Source organism: Cupressus sempervirens, chromosome 9 (genome assembly GCF_028749045.1).
Source record: "Cupressus sempervirens isolate cs-2001-9-10 chromosome 9, ASM2874904v1, whole genome shotgun sequence".
In the NCBI taxonomy this organism is placed as follows: domain Eukaryota; kingdom Viridiplantae; phylum Streptophyta; class Pinopsida; order Cupressales; family Cupressaceae; genus Cupressus; species Cupressus sempervirens.
The window spans coordinates 420,408,035-420,420,396 of NC_143126.1; positions in this window are offsets into that span (position 1 = coordinate 420,408,035).

Here is a 12,362-nt window from a genome sequence, read left to right on the forward strand (position 1 = left end):
TCAAAAAATCTCAAGGAAAATGTACATGTAAAGAAATATTATATTTCTGTAGATGCAGACTTCTTTACGAACAAAGCATTGTGAATAATTCATGAGAACAAAGAAATCTTTAAAGAAAATAGGAATGAAAATAAGTTTTCTTCTATTTTGTTGCAAAAAGAGATTCTAATGTTTTACAAAATTGTTTCTCTATGGAATGTTTCTATGTTTGAATAGGGTAAAGATTGTATTTTATCAATTGCATGTCTACATGCAATGGGCCCTTATTACTTGTCACTAAAGTGAGGAGAGCAAGAAATCTATATAAACTTTTTAAAAGTTTAATTTAAATAATTTTATAAATATAAATTAATGTAGATTGAAAATAATAATTTTTATATCAATAGTTTACAAAATGAAATGTTGAATTGTAGAATTAAATATATGTATTTAGTTCTATGATTAAAATATTATTACTTTTTGTGACAATTTAAATATTAATTAGATATGTATTATAAATATAATATTTCAAAGTTTATTTTGAATGTATATCTCATTTGACATCAAATTCTCAAATATTAGGTTCTTGCATTATAAAAGTGAAATAAATATCATAAATACAACATTCCATTTAATAAAATGCGTATTTAATTACTATACTAGGGTTGGTGTATGAATATTTGTATAATTATTTCAATAATATGCAATTATATTACAATATTGTGAGGTACAATTTTCTTTTGTGAAAGGAAGCTTTTGATCACGAAATAAATTTGTGGGTCTTCTCGAAGACTAAAATGTCTATTATTTGATCAAAACTTCATTATTATTATTTTCATTTTTCTTTAGTATCATACATACCACTCTTATAGATATCAATCCTATCGGCTTATTGTATGTACAAAAACAAACAACTGCTAGTTTAAATATTTAATATATTAATTGAAGAGTTCAATTTTCTAAAATTTGATACGTCTTAATCTGTAGCTTGCCAAATGGAAAGAGAAAATAATAGCCTTGTTGAACATGTAGCTTCCTAGCGCACACATTAAGATCCCTGTACCATCAGATTATTATAGAGGAAAACTAGATGACCTAAACAATTTTCCTAATGGAGGATTCATGTATGTTCAGTTCCACTCCAATGAAATTATTTATACATGCAAAATCTTGATAAAAAATGTGGGTCAATTGAAGGATTTGCAATGAAGTGGTGGTTGAAGAAAAGGAGAGGGAATCAAGTATAGTAAGAGTAACACTTTCATTAAGCTGATAGGCTTATATGTGGGAGCTTTGCTCCCAAATTTTACAAATTTTTGTCAAAAAATTGTCAACCCCTACTGTAAAAATATATTTTTAGTTATTTTGAACTATTTCCGATCATTTTTATTTCCTTTCATTTTCCTTTTTCTTTTTAAAATCGGCAAGTTTCTAATTGTGATGACCACTTTATAAGATTCTAATTTAATCTTAGAATTTGCATGTTTCTAATTGTGACAACTAGTTCTTAATTCTCTTTAGGATTTTGTCTATAAAATAAAAATCTATGAGTAAATTCACTTTCTCAAACAACTTGAGAACCATTATTTTTCACTTGTATCCTTAAAATACTTTTGTTGATGTAGTGAATCTTTTGCTTATTTTTGCATTTTCATTTGTGTTTGTATTTCTCTATGGAGACATTTCTTGATATGGATGTCTCCTTTCTCTTCTCATTTTCATCATTAAAATATTCTCTATATAATCAATTTTTTTCCATGAAATTATTTATACATGCAAAATCTTGATAAAAAATGTGGGTCAATTGAAGGATTTGCAATGAAGTGGTAGTTGAAGAAAAGGAGAGGGAATCAAGTATAGTAAGAGTAATGCTTTCAATATTGTAATCAATTTTAAAACACTTTAAGAAAATTAGGTTAGTGTGTATGAAAAATGTAAAGGATAAAATTGTACTGGTAATTATAATAAAATGGTGACTTGGGGTTGAAATATAATGGTTATTTTACCTTTGCAATTTTCCAATCTAAACTATACTCTTATTTAAGATTTGTTGCTTTGTTGTGAAAAAGTTGTTGGGAATCTCATAGAAAATGCTTGCAATATCAAGAAAATAGGAATGCCAAACTTTCATTTTAAGTTCATCAATCTTCAATACTTTTTAATGTAATATTTTTACGTTTGATATAAGTTAAATTGGAATAAAATTCTAAAATTTGTGAGCATGTTTTCTGGACAAATCTTTATTATTTACTTTTAGCATAGTCTAGAATAATTTTATCTTAGACTGATGGAAAATATTGTAAAAGTTTTCTATTTTGAATTAAAAATGTTTAAATTAATTTTCAAGAAAAATAACAAAAAAATTTGATAGAGAGCACTAGTACAAACAAATAAAAGTACAAAAAAAAAAATGAAAAGATCTCAAGAAAGATGTACATGTGAAGAAAAATCTCAAAAAATCTCAAGGAAAATGTACATGTAAAGAAATATTATATTTCTGTAGATGCAGACTTCTTTACGAACAAAGCATTGTGAATAATTCATGAGAACAAAGAAATCTTTAAAGAAAATAGGAATGAAAATAAGTTTTCTTCTATTTTGTTGCAAAAAGAGATTCTAATGTTTTACAAAATTGTTTCTCTATGGAATGTTTCTATGTTTGAATAGGGCAAAGATTGTATTTTATCAATTGCATGTCTACATGCAATGGGCCCTTATTACTTGTCACTAAAGTGAGGAGAGCAAGACATCTATATAAACTTTTTAAAAGTTTAATTTAAATAATTTTATAAATATAAATTAATGTAGATTGAAAATAATAATTTTTATATCAATAGTTTACAAAATGAAATGTTGAATTGTAGAATTAAATATATGTATTTAGTTCTATGATTAAAATATTATTACTTTTTGTGACAATTTAAATATTAATTAGATATGTATTATAAATATAATATTTCAAAGTTTATTTTGAATGTATATCTCATTTGACATCAAATTCTCAAATATTAGGTTCTTGCATTATAAAAGTGAAATAAATATCATAAATACAACATTCCATTTAATAAAATGCGTATTTAATTACTATACTAGGGTTGGTGTATGAATATTTGTATAATTATTTCAATAATATGCAATTATATTACAATATTGTGAGGTACAATTTTCTTTTGTGAAAGGAAGCTTTTGATCACGAAATAAAATTTTGGGTCTTCTTGAAGACTAAAATGTCTATTATTTGATCAAAACTTCATTATTATTATTTTCATTTTTCTTTAGTATCATACATACCACTCTTATAGATATCAATCCTATCGGTTTATTGTTGTATGTACAAAAACAAACAACTACTATTTTAAATGTTTAATATGTTAATTGAAGAGTTCAATTTTCTAAAATTTGATACGTCTTAATCTGTAGCTTGCCAAATGGAAAGAGAATATAATAGCCTTGTTGAACATGTAGCTTCCTAGCGCACACATTAAGATCCCTATACCACGTATCCAGTGTACAAATTATAATGTTTCCTAGGCCTTACGGGACATCCCTAACTTATTTGTTTTGTAGGAAATTTAAAATTCACTGTAATTAACCCTATCGTATCTGCAATCATAAAGAAAAACAGTGTTATAAAGAGATTTGACAAAGAAATAACAAAATTAGCAAGATGAGAAAGCTGCACAGAACCCATGTGACGAGAATCAAAAACCATCACAACGGTATAAATACAGGTTGGGGGAGATGGTAGATGATAGAGAGGCATTGGAGAAAAGAGGGCTCTGACTTCCAACGACCCCCTTTTAATTTGTAGATTTTCTACTTACAAAAATTAGAATTAACCCCCAAGAAAATGTTGATGGACCAATCAGGAAATTTAAATTTGTATGTGATAATTGGTTTTTTAAATCAAACCTTACAACTTTGCAATATGACATCCGTTCCTTTGGCAAAAATTAATTCCAATCGGGCTAACGAGAACATTAATTCCCTACCTTATATAAGGCAGGGACTAATAAGTGATATCTAGTAATCATAAATCAGAATATTTGTACTAAAATTGGTGCTATAGTGGATAGAGATATATATAAATGAAATTATCTTGTACAATTATGAAACATTATCATAGGTATAGATAATAGTTGTGTAGGTTTTTATATTAAAAGTAGCTAAAACAAGGGGGCTAACCATAAACTATTAAAAAACACATTAACAACTAGTATAGATATCTTAAATAAATATATCTAAAGAAATGCTGATAGATATCCATTATAAAATAATTAAAATTTAATTTACTATATTAGAAATATTTATATTTATATTTCTATGTATCTTCATTCCTTTTTGGAAATATAAATGTTAACATTAACATGCTCATAACATCCCACTCCACCCTGCTTTATGCCATTGTAGAGTGCCTATCGACATTAACAAGTCAATACCAACACTTTAACCACCCTTCCCTTGATATAAAAAATAGAGTACCCTACCCAACAAACCAAAACCAAATACTAACATATAGATTATCATATCTACCAATAACAAACACAAAATTACCAACAGATGGCATAATATTTGAATTATAAGTAGCAGAGTATCTATTGTACTACACAATGTTCTTCCAAAATATATATTATTCTACCTAAGCATCTACCAACATATCTACTGAAGAGTTTAAACCAATAATATAAATAATCTTTAAGGCCTGATGGCCAAATCATAAAAGTAAAGGCTAGAAAGAACCAACAACAAAGATCCATTAGAAGCTAGTAAAAAAACACAAGGCCTAAACTTTGGCCTTTTCTTTTCCTTTATTGGCTAGTAAGATTTTGGCTTAGCCATCTATTAGAAACCCATAGAGCTTAGCAGAGTCCTCTACACCAAGGTTGTCCTCCTTACTCTCCTGTTGTAATAATTAGAGCATGGTGGCAGTAGTATGAGTGACCTTAAGAGAAAATTTGGATAGAGTCATGAAACTCTCATTCAAAGCATTGAATTGTTCATTGTGGGCCACCATCTCTTGCTTTATGTCCTTCACCAGCCCAAGCAGTTCTTGGAAACCAACACAATTTTCTTTCATAGACTTTGTAGTTTGTGCCTACATCACCAAAGGGTCAGTGGAAACCATTTTCTTATCATTTTTCTCCACTCGTATAGGGGAAGTAGTCATCATCGGCGAGTCATCCTTATATTTCCCTGGAAAAGGGGAACTTTAGAGGTGGAATCCACCGTATTCATAGTGAAACTTGCAGACACATGGGTTGTACCCTATCTAACTTTCTTCTTCTTTTTCTTGTTATTAGTTTTGATTTCCTCTAACATCAAGCTAGTATCCTCAGTCCATGTCCCCTCTAATTCTTTCTCCTTCCCCATTCTTTTCTTCTCCTTTTTTGAATTTCTCTCACTAGCTTTTAACTACCTTCCAATAATAATTGTGTAGTCAATTTTTAAGTTTTAAATACATGTTAAGAGGTATATGGAAGGAACCACTATTTTGATTTTGTAGTCTCCACTTCATTCATAGTTAGAGTTTCTTCAAGCAAGCTTTTTTTTTTCTCTTAGCATTGTATACAAGTTATTGTGCATCTTTGTGTATCTCTCAAAGGAAAATATCAGTTGAATGCAAAGGCTTCTTAGCAACTTGACTCTCAACATGGCTATAAATATTATAACAACTTTTGGATTTGATTGTCTACCAATTTTTAACATCAATGTTTCTTGCATCCCGAAGATGGATCATAGAGTGTAATCTGAAACATTGATGTCAAAAATTGCTACACTATCAAATTGGAAGTTGTTATAATACTTATGGATTCTAAAAATCTAATTACATTAATTGTTGTAAATGTCAAATCTTACCTCTTAACCTTGCCAATATTGATTGTTTCTTTTTGTAGTGTCAAGCTTTAGGGTTTGTGTATTGTTATAGCCCACATCACTGTGATTAGTATTTGTCATTAGCTACCTAGTGAAACGAGAGCTATCATCACAACTATGGGGACATTTTAGTCATATGGAGGCATGCAGTAATTTTTAATTTTCAACTCTCATTGCAACATACATTAGAGTGTCAAGTGGGCTGCAACCAATTTTGTAAATAATTTGAGTTATTTCACCAAGAGCCCCATTGACAAAGCATGTTTCTATCCATATGTTTGTTGTTAGCATTATGCATTGACCTTCACACAGTAAGATTTTTTTCTCAACTTGTTCTTTACTCACTTCATTCTCTATCATGTTCCTTGTACTTGTCACAATGCTTATTTTTGGATTATGGTAAAAATAGATTTTGAGGGGACCAAAAACCCCATACAAAAACAAAAACAATTATCCAAAAAAGAGTCCACCAGGTTTTATAAGGACCTGGAACCTACAGTATCAACAAAAAGCTCAAAAACCAAGTTTTACAAGGACCTAGAAAGTTCTAAATAGTAGCAAACATACATAAAAAGGTTGGAAAAGGAAAAACAAAAGAAACAACTAGCAAATAGAGCTAGGAGTAGAAATCTAGAGTAATTCAATGCTTATTGTTATTCATGAGTAATTCAAAATTTTTAACATATTTCTATCGTGTAGCTTAAATACTACCTCATTAGTAGAAAATAGGTGTATTGAGTTGTCAAGTTCTTCATTTTATATTAATGTTATTTGTTTATCTATGTGTTTCATCAAGAGTTTCTAGTCATCTTGCCTTGGCTTTGCTTCCCATATTTTCTCTAATATACGATAGAATTATGCATGTCTTTTACTTTTTCCTTCTTGTAGGAACATTGTCTTTAAGATGACTAGTGTTGTCAATTGTTTCCATAATTTGTTTAGATAGGCTCCTCCATCATAGGTGGTAATTGTGGGAGGTTACCAATGAGGATTATTGTGCCTCCAACAAAGTACATGTGCTAACATTGATTAAACACTTGTCTTAATATGTTATCTATTTTAAACAATTATTTTGACCCTATGAGCCTTAGTTCATCAATTAAGTTGTATCGTATGTCCTACAATTCTTCTTGAAAAATTTTCAATGCCTACCTATACAATATTTTCATTTCTTCTATGAGAATCCTAAGGATTGATATTATTTTTGATGCATGTATGTTGAATACAAACACCCCTATAGATGTTAGTGTGAGCATTTGGTTTTTTCTTCTTGAAAACTCATTGTTTAGTGCACTCCTTATAGTACTTCAATGTGCCTCTTACTCCTTGGATGACCATATGTAATGGTTGGGTAAAGGGAAATATATTGTGATTTGTAATTATTTTAAGTGTGACTTTCTTCTCTGTTGATGTTTTATACCTCAAATTTTCAAAGTTCAACAAAATGGGCCCATCATGCATAAATGATTTCTTTGTATTCATAAAGTGTAGTGCAATATCATGCAAGTTCTAAAGTATTGCATAGTGATCCCATCTGTTATTTTGATGAAACTCATGCTTACCACGCATATCAAGTTTATCTATTGTGTTATCATATGAAGGTCCCATTTGTAAAAGCAACTTTCATTCATTCATCTTTTCTATTTCTCCCTTGTTACTAGATCATTATTATTCTCTTCCTCTTCTAAGGTCAGTTACTTCCAAGTGATGCAATTGATGTTCCATACTTGATAATTTCCTTCATTTAGCTTCCTCCAGTTTGTGACTGTGAATCCTTTGTAAGATGTATCTCATTCTTTATGTTGCAAAAGTGCTTGTATAATAGAAACTCACTTCAACAAAGTATTTTGAATTGATTAGAGTGCTCGTCTGGAATGAAAAGATATTTGGGAAAACATTGATGATGTTTCATCTATCTCTTTGTTCACTTGCATTTCTTGCAATTTTCATCATAGGTGTAATATTTTGTAGATTCTAGTAGCAACGTTCTCTCCTTTCATGGGGCCTTTAAATATATGTTTGTATGTAGGTAGATTGAAATTGGCTTTCATTTGGTTTCTTTAATATTTGTTGGAACACCTCATATCCAACATTTACAATTATAAAATAATTACTACAGACAGAGCAGTAGTTTCTAAAGCATGTGACACATTTCTTATGCCCCCTATCATGCTCTATAACTATTTCTACCATGAATTTTGATACCATCTAAGGGCTAGTCTATTTGATTCCTAGGAACTTGTTATTCTTGTTAACATGTTTGTACAAGTCTTGCACCTTCTTTCTACTTTTGATGCATATTAGTTAATGTATTTGAGAATGTTCTTCGTGAGGTATTTGGATGTCAATCTATATTAGCTCTCCATATCAACATGTTTGGGTTATGTATGTTGAGTTTATCACCATTTCTTCTAGGTTTTTGTTTCTTAATCCCATTTCCAACACAAGAAAGTATAGAAACATGCTGTTATTTCCATGGAGTGCCTTTGTATAGATATTTTTTCCCTTCTTCCACAAGCATGCTCCATCTCTACATTTGGTGTGTTGCTGGACACAGTTAACAATGTTCTCATAGTCATCTTTAGAACTCATTGCATATATCACATTAATAATTTATATACCCAATACCTAAATACTTATACACCCAACACCTAATATGGTGATCTATGATTCATACACCTAATCAATTAGTTATATATGCAATACTGATATACTCTTACACAATAAATCTATTATAGAAATCAATGATTCATCCAATCGATAATTTAAATATACAATATTTTTATACTTATATGCTTAACTCCTTATAATGATCAATAATTCATACATCCAACCAATAATTTATATACCCAATAACTATATGTATAGCAATATTAATCTTGCCCAATGTATATAAAAGATCGTACTCAACAAAAGATCAATATCTCTCATTAATTAAGAGCATTTCTGACTAAATATATGATAGACACTTGAGGATAAGTATGGAGTTATTTGAACACATAATTCAATTAAATCAAATAAAAACATGATATAAAATAATAAAAACCCCTTTTAATTATAATACAATATTGAATAGATGGCAAGAGTGCAAACTGATTCATCCACCACAATGAGATCCTCTCCATTCACACCACAATATTTTCTCATCACCTCTACTTCTAACTCCTTCCCTAGTAACAACCCTTTTCCAACTCACATTATTACCATCTCTATTATCCATTAACTTGGATACCACATGAAGAGGAAAATTAAATAGATCTCTAGCCCCTCTCATCTTTTAAGTAGCATGGTCATATGCAAGTGTTACATCCTCCGTCATATTGAAGATTCGAAGCTAAACTCTAGCTCCTTATTATGCAAAATCTCTTAGTTCTGATTCAAATTTCCCCATGGTTGTTGCCTCATAACCTTATAATGTTTCCCTATTTTCATTAATGTATTATCTTGATAGGAAACCACCATTTTTTCTAGGCAACTGACATATTTTGATTCCTTTGGTGTCGCATTTGTCCATCCCTTCTATGTAGCCTCCTTTAGGACATTGTATAAAACTATATCTTCTGAATTATTCTCATATAATAAAAGTTTTCCCCAGTCACCAAAAATAAATCATGTGATAGATGTTGAATTGATGGCAACTTATTTTCTCTCCTAGGTGAACCATTCTTTGTGTGGAATGAAGATGGAAAGCATCAAACAAGGGAAATGTGTGTTAACTATTACTATATTTAGAAAAAGTTTGTTAAATATTGTTGTATTTTGAGAAAGTATGTTAATTGTTGTTGAATTTTTTATTCGTGTTTTATGTCTATAGTCCTCATCTAGATCACTAACTAGAGCACTCTCAATGAACTTCTTGAGCTCATAGTTGTTGAGGTTGTAATTGCCCCAAAAAAATCTAGTAAACTATAAGCCCTCTTTACATCATTTTAATCTATATGATAAACTATATCTTATGCTTAATTAATTTTGCATATTTATCAATCACATTATCTTTGATTAAATCATCACTTAATTATTTATCCAATTATATACTATGGTTTGACCATCTTATCCTAAGTCTTTATTTAATTAGAAGAAATTTCTTCCTTTTAGTCAAATAAATCCCTTTAGTAGCAATTTAAACTTGGACCTATTATTTTTCTTGAGTTCTTGAGAAGAGTCTTGAGTAAGGAATCCAAACCTTGAACCTATTGGTTCAAAGTTCACAGTTCATTGGTTCACCGTTTTATGTTTACACCTGACAAGAAGAGTTGTGTTTATTAATGGGTTTCAGTGCTCTATCCAATTTGAACCTTGAACTATTTAAGGTTAGTTCAAGTTCAAGGTCTATGTGTCAAGAGTCTATTAAGTCTTTTTTTACATGTTTTCATGAGAAATTTATCCTAACATTATGCGATGGGGTGAACTTGAATCATGAACCAATATTGTTATGGTTCATAGATTCAAAGTTTGTGGGCTTAAGAGCCACTCACCTATAGATATGTGGCAGTACAGAGATATCCAATCTTTCTAAAGATGATAAAAAGATATGCAATTAATACTAATTGTGAAGGTGGTGACAATATAAAAGTCAGGTATGTGCAGAAGTTAAAATCACTCATAATGAGTGAGAGATCATGACAAATCGGTACTTTCCCCAATTATTTAGTGTGATTGTCCTCTAGGTATTTTTCACCATAAAAACCCCATTTCTTGGTAAAAGCCAATTTTTTTTGAACTAGTAAATCTTGTTTGTTTCAGTGGAATCAAAGGAGAATAGCAAATTGTGTCTGCGTTAGAAATTGATGGTGAGTCTTCCTTTTTCTACCTACATTATCTACTTTGTTTCTTCTCATAATTTTAAAGGGTTGTTTGGTTTCCTTCTGCATTGTGTCTACTATTGTGGGTGTAAATATGTTTCCCATGGTCACCTCACTTCCCAAATTGTCCAAATAGAAGAAGCATGCCCCTTTGACAAGCTTTTTACCAGAGTTAGGAGACACAAATCTTGTGGAGGAAGTAATTGAGAAGGTAGTGGGAAGGTTCAAGAATGCACACCCATATTCCATGTTGAACTTGTGTTTGAAAGTGATCTTATCCATGTCATCAACTTCCCTAAAGTGATACCCTGTCCTAAGCTATATTAGAATGTAGAGACAAATATTATGAGACCGAGAGGTGTAGTAAGAGTTTTAATGGTAAAGTTTTGGTATATGTGAACCATGTTATAATCATTGCTATCATGAAGAAGTTGGTTAGTAATGATGCTAGAGACTAGAACAAAAATCTTTTTGAAGCTCTATGGGCTAACAAAATATCCCTGAAGAAATCTATAGGAATGATCTCTTTTGAGCTAGAATATGGAGTGGAAGCTTAGTTATCATTTCCCCTTGAACTAGATGCAACTAAACTTTAGAAAGTAATAGAAAATGATACATTTCAAAGTGTTCTTGAGAAAGGAATCCTTTATCTTACAAATATTGAAGAAGAAAGAGAGAATAAAGTAGAACACATCACAAGCCACCAAGCATGAGTCAACAAGATTATTGATCGAAGGGTTAGGCCAAGGAGGTTCATGTAGAATGATAAATTACTTCTTTGGGACAAGTGAAGAAAACCTCGAGGAGCCCATGGAAATTTTGGTTTGTTCTAGAAGAGTTCTTTTGAAATTGGTCAAGTGCTCCTTCAAGTTGAGATACTAGGATGAAACAGAGATTCCCGTGTAGGCCTAATCCCTAGTCAGAGGTAGCTGTTAGCTACATTCTAAACTTAGCCCTATTATTTTTCTTGAGTTCCTAAGAAGAGTCTTGAGTAAAGAATTTAAACCTATCAATTCAAAGTTTAAAGCTCAAAGATCCAAAACTACTTTACTAATTGTTGGGAAACTTTTCTACAAATCTGCCTTTATCAAGTTGGAACCATGAACTTGAACCTTCAAAGTTCAAAGTTCATCAGTTCACCATTTCATGTTTTCACACCTTATAAGAAGAGTTGTGTTTGATAATGGGTTACATTGCTCTATCAAACTTGAACTATGAATTGTTTAAGGTTAGTTCAAGTTCTAGGTTTATGTGTCAAGAGTTTGTTAAGTCTTTTATATATATTTTCATGAGCACTTTATCCTAACACAGGGTGAACTTAAATCATGAACTAATTTTTTTGTGGTTCATAGATTCAAAGTTCATGGGCTTAAGAGCCACCCACCTATAGATACGTGAAATTATGAAAATATCCAATCTTTTTGAAGATGACAAAAATATATGCAATTAATACTAATTAGTGAAGGTGGTGGTGGTATAAAATTTTGGTATGTGCAAAAGTTAAAAGAACTCATTAATGAGTAAGAGATCCTAATAGATCAGTACTTTCCCCTATGCGTGTTTCACCATAAAACCCCCTTTCTTGATTAAAGCCAAAATTTCTTGACCTAGTAAATTTGGTGTGTCTTCCTACAACTCAAGGAGTTTATCAAATAATGTCTACATAAGAAATTGATAGTGAGTTGGGATTTTCCTACCTACATTCTC